The 14,340-nt window shown below is 32.4% G+C and overlaps 1 pseudogene; it reads right to left on the bottom strand.

Moving 5' to 3' along the window:
• Positions 1–866: 866 nt before the first annotated feature.
• On the bottom strand, positions 867–5,651 carry LOC145016899 (cytochrome P450 CYP72A219-like; annotated as a pseudogene).
• Between the last annotated feature and the right edge of the window lie 8,689 nt (positions 5,652–14,340).

Below are 14,340 nucleotides of genomic sequence, written 5' to 3' on the forward strand. Positions count from 1 at the left end.
AAAATTGCATACTTGGTCTCTAACTTTTATTTTACACTCGGATCATCCATGTGGTTTGATTTTGTTGCAGTTTTCGTCCCTGTGGTTTGGTCAAAATTACATGTTTGGTCCCTAACTTTATGTATGTAAGCGACGAAAAACACAACAAAATCAAACCACATGGATGAAAAATGCAACAAAATCAAACCACAGGGACGATCCGAATGCAAAAGAAAAGTTAGAGACCAGACGTGCAATTTTAACCTAACCATAGGGACTATTTCAGTAATTTACTTAAATTTTTTATGCCAAAATTTTTATATCCATCACCAACATCGCCACAATAGCATCCATATCACTATGATTTTTCTTGTGTCCAAGCTTCACGACTATCACCTTCCTCCTCCTCCTCTAAGACCCTTCCGTTCTTTGCTATTTTGTAGTGATCAATTATATAATCTAAATGTGATGTCAAAATCAAAGCTATAATCTATGACAATACGGATGATCATACAATGTTTATTATAAGAAAGCTATTGAGAAATTGACCTTATTTCCCATGGCCTCATATTCACCACCATGCTAACAGGAAGAAGAAATTCAAAAGCACACTTATCTTCCTTTATAACTACTTGGGGAAACCTCAATACTTGACCACTCATAATGCCACGTCAACATCACCAATAGTCCTTAGATAAGCTAATTCCGCTAGCTAGGGTTTTACCAGCATATCTGCAACAACCACTAAACCTAGCTGCCAGAAAAGGTGAAAACCAAATAATGGCACGTTTAAGTGTGATTTCCAATTGTAGAAAATCATTACATTATAACTGATTGCAAATTGTAAACCTAAATTTCATAACTTACGACTTATATAATGTTGAATATTATATACTACTACGTAAAATTAAATGAGCACCAAACTGGGGAGGAAGACTGAACACAAAAAATGGAGAATATTTGTAAGATGAAGAAAGTTCAAAGAATAATCGTTGCAGAATCTTCCCGATGGCTACTTTTGCTTCTATCATGGCAAAGTTTTGTCCTATGCAAATCCGAGGACCACCACCAAAGGACAAATAAGAAATCAATCCTCCACTCCTTCTGAGAATCTTTCAGGTTTGAAATCTTTTGCATCTTCTCCCCATATTTCATTGTCATGATGGACATGCATTATAGGTATGATTATGTGAACACCTGATGGTATCATCATGTCCCCTAGTGTTGTGTCCTTTGAGGTAGCTTGTACAACCATGGTTGCTGGTGGGTATAACCTAATAACCTCGTTTAATATCATGTTCATAATTTTGAGATGCTTTAGACCATCGAAATGTAGTTCTTTAGTACCAAAAACTTGCAAAATCTCTTGTCTGGCTTGCATTTGCCATTCTTGCTGCAAACTAAAACAAAACATGGTCCATATAATCAAACTTGAGGTTGTTTCGGATCCAGCAAAGTAAAATAGTTTGCATTCTTCGATTACATCTTCCATACTCATTCCGATTCCTTGTTCATTGATTTCTTTGGAATTTGATTCCAACAAAAATCAAAGTAAGTATTGAGAGCTACTTTCTCCCAACTTGATTGCTTTCATTCTCTTGTTGACTATTTCCCTTGCTATAGCTTGAGGCTGGTTGCGGTTTTCATTAAACTTCTTGTTTGCTCTTGTAGGTATAAACCTACATATGACACTAACCATTTAACATAAAGATTAAAAAAAAAAAAATCCAATTTTGGATAATGGATTGTATAGAATTGGAATCAGATATTCCATTATATGATGTGGTTAGTTGCTAGCTCAAATTAAATGGAATCTACATCAAGGATCAATTTAAATCTACTTGTTTTTTTTTTCATTAAACAACAAAAACATATTTTAAATATTTAATATCTTTTATAAAATGGTTATTGCTGTTTTTATTAAATAAATTATTCAAATGATAACAAACTCAATTTATTGTGTAAAAAGGTAATAAACATATATTTTGACATGTTTACTGATCGAGTCCTTTATTTATTTAGTCATTTTTTTATTTACGATTTGGCCGACTAAGTTTTAAACTTTTGTTATGAATTTGTTCCAAAATTGATTTACATATCGGCCTAATCAAATATTTTTTCAATTCATTTTATCATATTATTTAATATTTTTAAGACTTTTACACAAACTTTTTGTAGACTTTTTACAACCTTTTAAAACTATTTTTACAAAGTTTTTTACAAATTATTTCACACCTTTTTAAAAGAAAATTACAATTTTTTTATTACTTCTTTACAAGACTTTTTTAAATATTTTAAAACTTATTTTACATCATTTTTAAACATTTTTACAAAGTTTTTTTTGTATACTTTTTTACTAACTTTTTAAAACTAACTTACAATATTTTTTAAACCTTTTTACAACATAAGTATATTGAAAAATATAAGTAGAAAGTTTAAATGGTTTGGAACTTCATTAAAAACGTTAAAACGTACGAAAAATGTTTTGAAAAATGTATGTTGTAAAAAGAGTTTAAGAAGGCTTGTAAAAAAGTTTAAATGTTGGAAAAAAGATTGCAATTTTTTTTAAACTGTGATTTTAAATGTTATTAAAAAGCTTAAAAAGATTGTAGAAAAATTAAAAGAAGTTGAAACATTTTTAAAAAATGTAAATTTTTTTTTTATATAAAAAGCTCTATGAAATGTTTGTCAAAAAGTTTTTAAAAATTGTAAAATATAATAGTTTTTAGACAATTAAAAAAATCCAAAACGAATTTATAAAATAATTTAAAATTTGGATAAAAATTAAATATTCAAATGACCTTATATCAAAATACATAGATCTTAATTTTGTTGCCATTTTAAATAATAAATTGAGTTTATTGAGAATTTAAAGGCAATTTAACTAGTTTATTCAGTAAAATTAATGACAACCTTTTATAAAACACTAAGTGTGAGCCCCGTGTATTACATGAGTTGATTTTAAAAAATATTAAACATTTAAGTGTAAACGAAAAATATTTATTTTGATATTTTTTAATGTAAAACTTTAAAATAAGAAATAAAGAAATGTATTTATTACAATTTATTATCATATATATGATATTTAATACTTTACATATATAAATATATGATTTTAATTTTAAAAATTAAAACAAACCAAAAATTGACAAGTGGATAATATTTATTTCAAAAATACCACAAAATGATAAGTATCAAAACTCATGAGAGATTGACATGTGGCAAAAAAAAACTTCATTTATTAACGAGAATTTATATGCTTCTATCAATACAAAGAAGGCCATCGGGTTTCCCATAGCCACAGTGGGGATTTCCAACTCTGAACTCGTCGGGTTTTATTGAGGTCGAAGACATGAATTCTTATATAGATGAGAATTGATAAGTTTTGTAGTATCCGTCAATATTCATTCTTGTTTGCATTTCCAACCACCTTGTAATCTTATAGCATCTTCATGATTACTTTTCAACAAGTTCATTATTTTTTATATATATTATATTTCAAAAATTTTCAGTCATCAAATTTATTAAAAAATCTCTTATAATTAACCTTTTTTAATTTTATTTTCCAACAATCGAAAAATTAACATTTTTATATTCTATTGCTTTCGGCATATTTTATTTTTTTGGAAATTATTATCCGACCCAAACACCCATTTAAATTGGAATAATTATTACCCTGATCCGGGAAGATAGAGAATGAGCAACAATTGCATCACCAAAATCCATTTGTTCCTTTTGTATTTTAAATATTTTTTTGTCCTTCTTCAGAACCGTTAGAAGTGTTATTGAACGCTGCTCGTGAAATTACATTACCAGCTAAGGCTGGAAGGTGTGGTGCGGTTCCAAGGAGTACGTTTTCGCCACATAAGCAGCGAACACCGCCCCCTGTGTGCGGTTTGTGTGCGGTTTGGTACGGTTCAAACTACAGTGCGGCAAAAAATAGCCGTGGCTTGTGATTGAGTGTAGATAATTTGACTGTTTTGTAATTGGGCGGGGAGAAATTAAAATTTTTATTTAATTTTTTATTTTTTAAATAAAGTGTGACACCACTCCTTGTGTGTGGCAAGAAACCGTATTTTTATGGTAAAAATGACGTGGTGCTTACGTGACAACGAAAGGAGTACGGTTTCAATGGCATCATTTCCTCTAGTTTAAGTTATTAATATACGGCCACACATCAACATCAACAACACCATTTCCAATGGCTAAGCAATTCCCATTTTCTAATCATTTCATTACAACTCAAACGAATTGATGGGAACATACTCTACAAAGTACAAACAAATCAAGCAAAAATATTAATTTAAAGATAAAAACTAATCAATAGTAAAAAGTAAACACAACAAACATACCTTAGTACTTTCGAGATGAAAAGCTGGATTGATTATTTGACGATGTTTGACCCATTTGTCACCATCTGAGATTACAAGTCCACCCACAATGCTATCTTGTTGTGGCCTTTGAAACTCGTTGGGTCTTGATAATATCTCTTCGATTAGATGTGGATCTCTGACAAAAACTCTTGGGGTCGGCCTAAACCATATATACGATTTTTTTTACTTGATATACAGACAACAAACAGCATAAGTAACTAATTTAAAGATATAAAAGACTTAGTTGTAAACAAATATTTTATCAAAAAAGATCTTTACATTAAATAAATAGCCAACCAAATTCTTGTTAGTTAGTTTTCTAGCGATCCGATTTGATCCAAACAAGCTAAACCTCTTCATAAAACATATTATTATTATTTGTAATGAACTTTTACTATTTTAAGATTACTAAAATATTGTTTCATGGGAAAACAACATAAAGTTTGATTATTTTTTTATTTTTAAAGTTATAGTAAAATTTTCTTTTCATTCTTAGAAAAAAATCCCGATTCTGCTTAATTATGTTTTCAGGGCATCTATCAAATAAATTTATAAAAATAAATGAAAACATGGGTTGAGGGAGAAATGAATAATAAATTATTTGTCTTTTTAAACAATATTGTTATAAGAAAAATACTACAAATAAATAGTTAACAAGTTATTTGTTTTCCTCAGAAAATATCATTAAATTAATATATTTTCAAAGCTAACTTGTTGTCATGTTAAACGTAATGACAATTATGACATCAATCCATCAATCTATAAAAATGAAAGAGAGAAGCCCAATCTAACCGAGCCATATATGGCCGAATCACTTCACTACGAATTTCCTAATATTTTATTTATTTATTATTTTTTTAGTGAATTACCTTTTTCTAATTTAATTGCTTTTTCTTTCTAGTGAAGTTTGATTGGTTGAAATTTTGGATAAACATGGTCATTTCTATAAAACTATTAGTAGAGAAGAAAAAAGTACCATATTTGTTGAAGATATGATGCTCGAAGGGCATAACATGTGAACCGATATCATGAGAGATTGCCTTAGCCTTTGATCTAGCTTCCTTGACCACTGTTGCAAGCTCTATGATGTCACCTGTCAAGAGCTTGTATGAATTACCTTTATAACCTTGTTCTCTCAACCTCTTCTCAAGCTTCTTTGGCTTCAACCATGCCCATTTTAGTAATTTCCATCCCCACCTCACTATCACAGTTACAAAAATTGCGATCACAACTTTACCCACTGTTGCTACCATTTTTTCTGGAGGAAGATAAGTGTATTTCCACCCGTTGACGTTTTTATGATCTTGATTCTTGAGGGTCTCATCAAATCTGCTCAATTAACGCTGAATTATAAAAGTAGTCCCTGATCTATTTCAACACCTAACACTTATTGAGTTATTTCCAACCATTTTATTTCGGGAAAATGATTTAAGAGGGTAACTACCTTTTATCCGTGTTCACATATTAGCAACTTCTTCTTTTTTGTACATAATAAAGCAACTAACTTGTTTTAACTGTTTAAATTACACCAATATTATCGGCTAATATATGTTTTAACCAGTAACTCAAAGGGAAAATGACTTAGGAGGGTAACTACCTCTTATCCGTGTTCACATATTGACAACTTCTTATTTTTTGTACATAAGAAAACAACTAACTTGTTTTAACTGTGTAATATCCCAAAAATCATAACCAAAAAATTTATTTTTAATTTAATACTAAAACCATAATTGTCAAACCATTAATTTAATACTTCGGCATCGGGCCCCGCCCGACATCAAGCCCGGCCTGGCATCGAGCCCCGCTCGGTATACAGATATGTCTCTCTTAGGCCTCGCCTGTCTCCGGGGCCCATCCGCTAAACACATACAATCATCTAACATGCTAACACATAAAGAAACATACTCTACTGTATCCCTATCCTAAGAAACATACTCTGGTAATAATGAGATACAGAACATCGTTCGTACTCAGCTAGTGATGAGATACGGGAGCTCACCCACACTCACCTCTTTACCAAGCACATACAAGTATCACACATACAACAAGTATAATCTAACATGAAAACATTCCTCAGGCACCCGCCCGACATCAGACCTTGGTCTAGAATAACATACTAGCAAACAATGTCTATGGCTAACCCTCGAGTCTTCCTACTCATAGACTACATGGGCTGGCATTATGGCCTTAGACCCATTCACACAGTGAGGAGACTCACCTTGCACTGCTGAAGCCCTGGCTGGAACTAGCTGAATACGGACGAAGTTTTGTATCTCATTATTAGCAGAGTATGTTTCTTAGGACAGAGATACAGTAGAGTATGTTTCTTTATGTGTTAGCATGTTAGATGATTGAATGTGTTTAGCGGGCGGGGCCTGGAGACAGGTGGGGCCTAAGAGAGATAAATTTGTATACCGAGCGGGGCTCGATGCCAGACGGGGCTTGATGTCGGGCGAGGCCCGATGCTGGAGTATTAAATTAATTGTTTGACAATTATGGTTTTAGTATTAAATTAAAAACGAAATTTTTGGTCATGATTTTTGGGATGTTACACAGTTAAAACAAGTTAGTTTCTTTCTTATGTACAAAAAATAAGAAGTTGCCAATATGTGAACATGGATAAGAGGTAGTTACCCTCCGTAGTCATTTTCCCTTTGAGTTACCGGTTAAAACATGTATTAGCCGGTAATATTAGTATAATTTAAACAGTTAAAACAAGTTAGTTGCTTTATTATGTACAAAAAGAAGAAGTTGTCAATATGTGAACACGGATAAAAGGTAGTTACCCTCATAAGTCATTATCCCTTTTATTTCTTAAGCTTTTGGTACACAAAAGGTTATGTGTCGAGCACATAGTAGAAAAGTTTAACAGTTGACTAGTTCTAGTTATTCAAGAACGTATTATGTCTTGACTTTACAATAAATTATGTATATATTAAAAGGGTTGCAAAATTGAAAAAAAAATACCATATTTATTAACCAAGATCAAAGGATAAAACATGAGAAGTGATACTATGCAAGAGTCTGATAATTAGAGGTCATTGGTCACTATTTTCCTAAACCACATATAATACAAATTATAGTTTGTACAATTGTTACTATCACTACCGTACCAAGTATAGTTAGTACTAAGTTCTTTTAGCTACTAATAAGTTTCGTTAGTTAGTATATGTATACAAACCTATAGGGGGGGGGGGGGGGGGTTTATGAATAATGGTTTTTATGTTCTTGAACATTATAAAACTTGAAATGGTAGTTTTGTGAATGCTAGTTTTGTAATGGTTGAGATTCAAAATTCGATCCAGAAGAATTTTATTAATTTTTACCATGAGTTTATAAGTTAAAACAATAGAAGAAAATTGAACACGACAACATAAATTTAGAAATTAAAGTTTACTAATACGGTCAATGCTAATATCAAAATCTTAAAATCTTAAACACCAAAGATGCTAAAATTTTAAACACACACACACACACACACACTCACATATATATATATATATATATATATATATATATATATATATATATATATATATATAATTTGTTGGTATGGGAATTGAAAGTTTTATCCAACTACCCTACCATGATTATTTAAATGATATAATATTAGCAACAAAATATGTTGGCTACCAAACACATTAGTTACCAACATTTATGATTTGGTTGATAACATAATGGTTTCATGATACATATTTAATTAACCCTGGTCATAATATCAAAAGGTCTCTTAGAAAACTCAACAAAGTTCACATACAAGTAAACTAGATATAAATAGGGATTGGCTAAAAAGACACCCCAATTTACCATATACACACCTTAATTTAATTTTAAAATATTTTTATTGGTTGAAATTGTATGGTTTTCCGAAAAAGCTGATTATAAATAGTTAATTATAGACTGACTTTTTATAAAGAGGTCAATGAGGTGTCTAAGGGGTGTCTTATTAGTAACATCCTATAAATAACTCTAATCGAGTATAATGTTTTAGGAAACATCATAGCAACAAAAAATAAAAAAAAGTGAAAAAAATTTATACTATTGATTTTAGACTTCTATACTTCTGATTGTTTATGTGATTTAAGACATTGAGAATAACATTGAAAAACATTAATTGCTTGGTTCTAATGGTTTCACTTTTTGACTTGTTGGTCCTTTGACTATATTAAAAGACTTTTGTTTCCTTTCTTATTTGCTATTACAATTTTTACATATCTTTTAAATTGGTATCTATTAAATACTGGAAAAAAATAGAAAAACAAAACTACCTCCCTCCTATCCACATACATGCATCATACGCAATAGGTCTAACCTAAGAGTTCGTTGGCTCAGCCCAACTCACATAACGGTCCTGCCCAACCATACATAATGGGCCATGTCCAACCATACATAATGGGCCCTGCCTAAGGGAGTAAACAGGTTCTGCTTAGACTCCACTTCCAAAAGCCATATCTTGGTCTTCCATACTATCCATATAGTCATATGTAGTCAGAGGTCAGATAGACAGTCGAACAAATGATCTACCCAAGAGCGAACAATCAGACAAGAACGTCGTAATAAGGGATCAAACCAAGAGTTGTCAGGCTATCCAAATTAGACTACATAGAACCCAAACTATCACTACCATAGAATTTGGTAACATAGACACATAACATATACTAGTATATTGCATACCCTTGACAACTAGCGTTCCCTTGTTACCCTATCAATGACCAATTCTCAATCAATCCCTTCGCTGGCCACTCACACATAATCTTGATAACTGGCCTATCCTTATTATCCTAACCAAATCTAACTCCTAATAGAATCATACGATCCACATGCAAGAATCTATCAGTCTAGCATACCAAAGCAACAAGTGTTCTAAACTGTAGGGCATAACCGGAACTTATCCTATACAAGTAGCATACTGGCATTCTAACAATACATCTATCCTACCATGTAAATGATATATAATGGGATATGTGGCATAATGAGAAATTCCCCTGAATACCAAAACCGGAGAAGCACAACAACACTCTTGCTCTTTGTAGTTATCAATCTCTCGAACCAAATAATATCAAGACAGATAAATCCTCAATCAACAACCCAAATCCTCCAAGTTTGACCCTAAGTCAAACTAGTCAAAAGTCAATGGTAAAAGGTCCACAAATTCAATGCCATGTCATGAGCCCTCCTTGGCCATGTCGTGGAATGTTAAGAAGAAACAATTGTGATGTTGGGCTTTTCCATGTCGTGATAATTCCTTGGTCACGTTGTGGCGACTGTTAGAAGCCATATTTTTACATTAAGGACTTAATCATTTAAGTGCTTTGCTCTAACTTTGCAGAAAGCTTCCTTTCGTTCTAAAGAACCATAAAAATCCTTACTTTTTGGGCATACATGTCTAATTCAAGTCTCTCCTAAGATTTGGTAAAAAGGTGTAGGAAATGGAGTCAAAAATTCATGCATTGCACTAAACAACAAGAGAGTCTAGATCTGGAACATATGATGACCAATGGACCTCTAGGAGTGATAAAGTTTCTAAATTTATTAAACCAACCATTCATAATAACATTCCATAATGAAAAAGACTTCAAATCTAGATCTACAAAGGATGAGCCAAAAAGATGAGAATTTGGAGGCTTACAAGGGTATAGAACATGCACAAAAAGATATATACAAGCTTGTTAGGTGATCATTTGCTCAACAAAGTTTTCCTTCAACCTTCAAGTAATCAAAACACCATCAAAGAGCAAAAAGGAAATATGAGAGGCTAGGGTTTCATTTAAGGAGGATGGAGTCTGAAAATAACGGCCAACCCTAAATTTAAGCCCCTTAAATACGAAGGAAACCCAAAAAATCATGGGCTTTGGTTGAAGCGTTCACCATATTATGACACCCTTCATGTCACGTTGTGGTGTTCATTAGAATTACACGTTCTTCACTTGGCATTCAACATCATGGTATATGGTTTTCTTCAAAAAATTGCCTTTGACTCCTTTATATCATCAAATGATCCATTCTCGGAAACGGGTGTTACACTCTTGGTCCAAAGCCTTATTACATGGTTTTTGTTTGATTTATCGTTTTTAGGTGGGATCATCTATTTGACTGTTTATCAGGATCTTGACTATATATGACTATGTATTCATGAGGCAGTCATCAATTTTAGCATTGGTCATGGTATGGATGTTGTTACGATGTAAGGCCGATGATTTGATGACGATTGAGATTCGACAACATTTGACGAATGAGAGCCGGTAGCAAAGTATAGTAGATGACATGAATGATTGTTATATATGTTGTATGTACATGGATATGAGAGATGGCACACCAATGCTAGAGCTAAGGACTTTGCATGTATGCATTGTATGTATGGTTGAATACGCGGTATACTAGGAAAGTCACCAATCTTTTTGCTTATAGTTGTGGATTGAATATTTTTGCAACTTGTTTGTAAGATGAGCTCAATGTAATTGCACACTCGCATTGAACATAATGGTTTCTACTGTTTTGTAATTCAACTATGTTATTCTTATGGTTTTCACTCAACTAAACTTTATAACACCATTTTAGTAAAAGGTTATAGTTGGTGAACCTATTTTAAATGAAAAATATCTTTTGTAATTTGGGAACGTTACATTTTTATGTGATCCTTGATTTATGATTAGTTCACCTGTCACACCCCAAAAGTACCGAGTATAGTTTTCATTTTTAATCATATCAAAACCATTCCTTCATTACTCCAAATGACGAACAAAGTATAAGTATTCTAAAAACATCAGAGTAAATCATAAATAATCATTATGTAATAGTCTCCAAGGGATGCAATGATATCAAGCTGTGCCCTTCCTTTGAAACCTAGATGTACCTGAACTTTTAAACATAATCTGTAAGCACAATGCTTAGTGAGTTACCCAAAATACCACATGCAAGATATATGAAAAATGTAGCTATGTTGGGTCTGTATCAACCATGACTCCATAATGACTACATATAACATCATATAGCTGTGTCAGGTCCGTAACAACCCCTGAGTCTGAATCAACCCCGAGTCCATAATGACTCCATATACCAACATGTAGTTGTGTCGGGTTTGTAACAACCCCTAGGTTTATTTCAACCAACATACATAAGCATACATACATATCAACATTAGTCAGAAAGACAACAAGCATATATAGGCATATCAACAAGTGTTAAAAAGACAACTATCATCCTACAAACATAATGTAGTGGGTCGACATTGGTGACTTCGACCCATGAGTACAGTAATGAGACTTACCTAAACTACTCCACAGAAGCCCAACAACTACCTCAATATCATAACAATCAATCCAAACTTCCTAAAACCAAATCAAGACCAATTCTTAGTCAAATACTCGATTGTATCCAAGTTTGACCAAAATTCAAACTGGTCAGCAAAGTCAATGCTCAAAGTAAAAGTCACAATTGTCGATCAGCAACCCCCCACATCGTGGCCTACCTTGGCCACATCGTGGGTATAAGATGACACATTAATTGCTTTAGTCGCCACATCGTGGCTTCTAACGTTACGCCGTGGGGACTGGTCTAGACAGCTCAAACGAGCTTAATCCATTTTCTTCATATTTAAAGAGCTCCAAAGCTTACAACTGATCCTTTACAAGGTCTTAGTAAGTAAAGTTTCTAACTTTATCATTTGGAAGGTCCAAACCACAAAGATCTAGATTTTAAGTCTCAAAGGGACCCAAAATGCATCTTTCTCAACTTAATCCCCTAAGTCCAAGTCTCCAACTTTCATATCTAAATAAATAAGATGTATCGATGGATAAATTTTCCAACTTTATCTATAATAATTCCCCAATCATTTTGGATCATAACTTCAATACACCAAAATGGCCTAAAGGACCAAGATAACTTTTATAACTTAAAGAGAAGAGAAACGATCATGAATTTCTTAGTCTATGAGGTCTAAGAAGCATTCTAAAATGATCAAAAGATGTTGGAGTCCGCTCAACTGCAAGATCACCCATACAATGGACCAAGAGTGCCAAAAACCCCGAAATAACAATATCTAAGGAACGAGATAGGAAGATTGGAACTTTATACTTACAATAGTCCAGAAATGTAATACCTTTGATGGATCTAAACTTGAAGCATCATTCCTTGCAACCAAAAGAGCCGTTTTGATCTTTAATTTCATCAAAATGTCATAAAAGCACTCAAAAGAAGAGAAAGGAAAGAAGAGAAGCTCAAGTCTTGAAGGTAGAGGCTAGGGTGTCTCCCAAGAGGTTCTAGAGATGAAGGTGGCTGGTAGAATGCCCAAAAATGAAGAAAATTAAGCTTAAATATGTTGAAAACCCTAAAAAAAATCATGGGCTTGGGTCTGTCTGGTCCCTATATCGTGGGCTCTGATCCCCATGTTGTGGCCACGACCTTCACCCAAAACTACCTGATATGTGCATATTTATACACATAATTATAAATCATAACTTAATATTTTAATTACTTTTATGCACTTATTGTTGGATTAGTGTCTAAGCCCGTAACCATATTTGGTAAGTACTTGACCCGGTTGCGCATGGTCCTTTTGGGTTGCCTTCACCAAAGCAACTTGACTGGAGAAATAATATAGAAAGAGGTTATTATAATTTATTAATATATTATAGGAATAATATATTAAAGGAGAAATCATATTTGTTTAATTAATAATGGTCAATAATTAATTAGGAATTAATTTTGTGATCAAATGTAATTAATTAAACTGTAGGGACTGAATTGTAATTATGTGATAATGGCAAATTAGGGCCATGGATGACCTATGGGAGAAGTGGACGAATTGAAGGGAGATAAGGCCCTTGAAATCGTCCAAACATAAGGGCTTTCAAGGCTTATCTTTTGGTTACTTGGTGGGTAAGCAACTAGATAAGGATAAGGACTGAAACCCTAATCTCTACCCTATATAAAGACCCTAAGCCTTAAGAAATCGGCCACTTGATTCCCAAGGGTTCCTAGAGCCGATTTCTAACCTCTATCCTCTCTCTCTCTCTCTCTCTCTCTCTCTCTTGCCTCTCCATTTGCTTGTGGTGTTTGTGAGCCATTAGAGGTACTACACTTGTGGTACTTGCTTTCAACACTAAGAGATTGAAGATTGGTGTTGTTATTGCAATATAACAACAAGAGGTATGTGATCTACTCTTATATATAAATTTCAAAATATATAACTGCTAGCTAGGTTTCTTATTGTGTTCATAAAGTTGTGTATCTAATAGAGAAAACATAGATCCAAATCTAGGGTTGCATGCACACATAGGATTGTTTGTACAAAACCCATTAGTGGTATCAGAGCCTTTGGTTGAATTGTTTTCAATTAGTATTATACAATTGTATGAATTTGACACTTTAGGGTTTATGGCCAATAAATGCTGGGAGGCTTGGATTTCGATTTTTAGGGTTTCTTGAACCCTTGTGTTCGAAATTTTGAAGAGTTTTCAAACCCTTTCCTTGTTGCCCAAGATTTCAAGATCTAGGTTTTGCAAAACCTAGATTTTCGAGATCGTGCCTCCTCCCCAAGATAAGTCCCTAAAATCTAGGGATTTGGATAATCCCATATCTTGTAATTATCTTTTAATTGTTAAATATGGTAATTAAGGATTTTCAACTATCCCTTCCCTATTTTCGAAACTTAGTGGGATATAAGGGATTAGGATAAATTTAATTGTTTAATTTATAATAATCCTTCATGATTTAGTAATTAGAATTAAATGTTTAATTTGGATAATTATTAAATCAAGAGTTTTAAATATTTAAAATTTTAATTTAAAAGTGATAAATTTTGAAAATTTTAAATTGAGATGAAAACCCTAGTATTTTTAAATTGTTTAAAATACACCCTATACTATTATATTATTACAAGATTAATATATATATATATATATATATATATATATATATATATATATATATATATATATATATATATGTATGTATGTATAACTAAAATGCTAGTCTTACCGTTATTAGG

Source organism: Lactuca saligna, chromosome 9 (genome assembly GCF_052625555.1).
Source record: "Lactuca saligna cultivar CGN05327 chromosome 9, ASM5262555v1, whole genome shotgun sequence".
Taxonomy (NCBI): domain Eukaryota; kingdom Viridiplantae; phylum Streptophyta; class Magnoliopsida; order Asterales; family Asteraceae; genus Lactuca; species Lactuca saligna.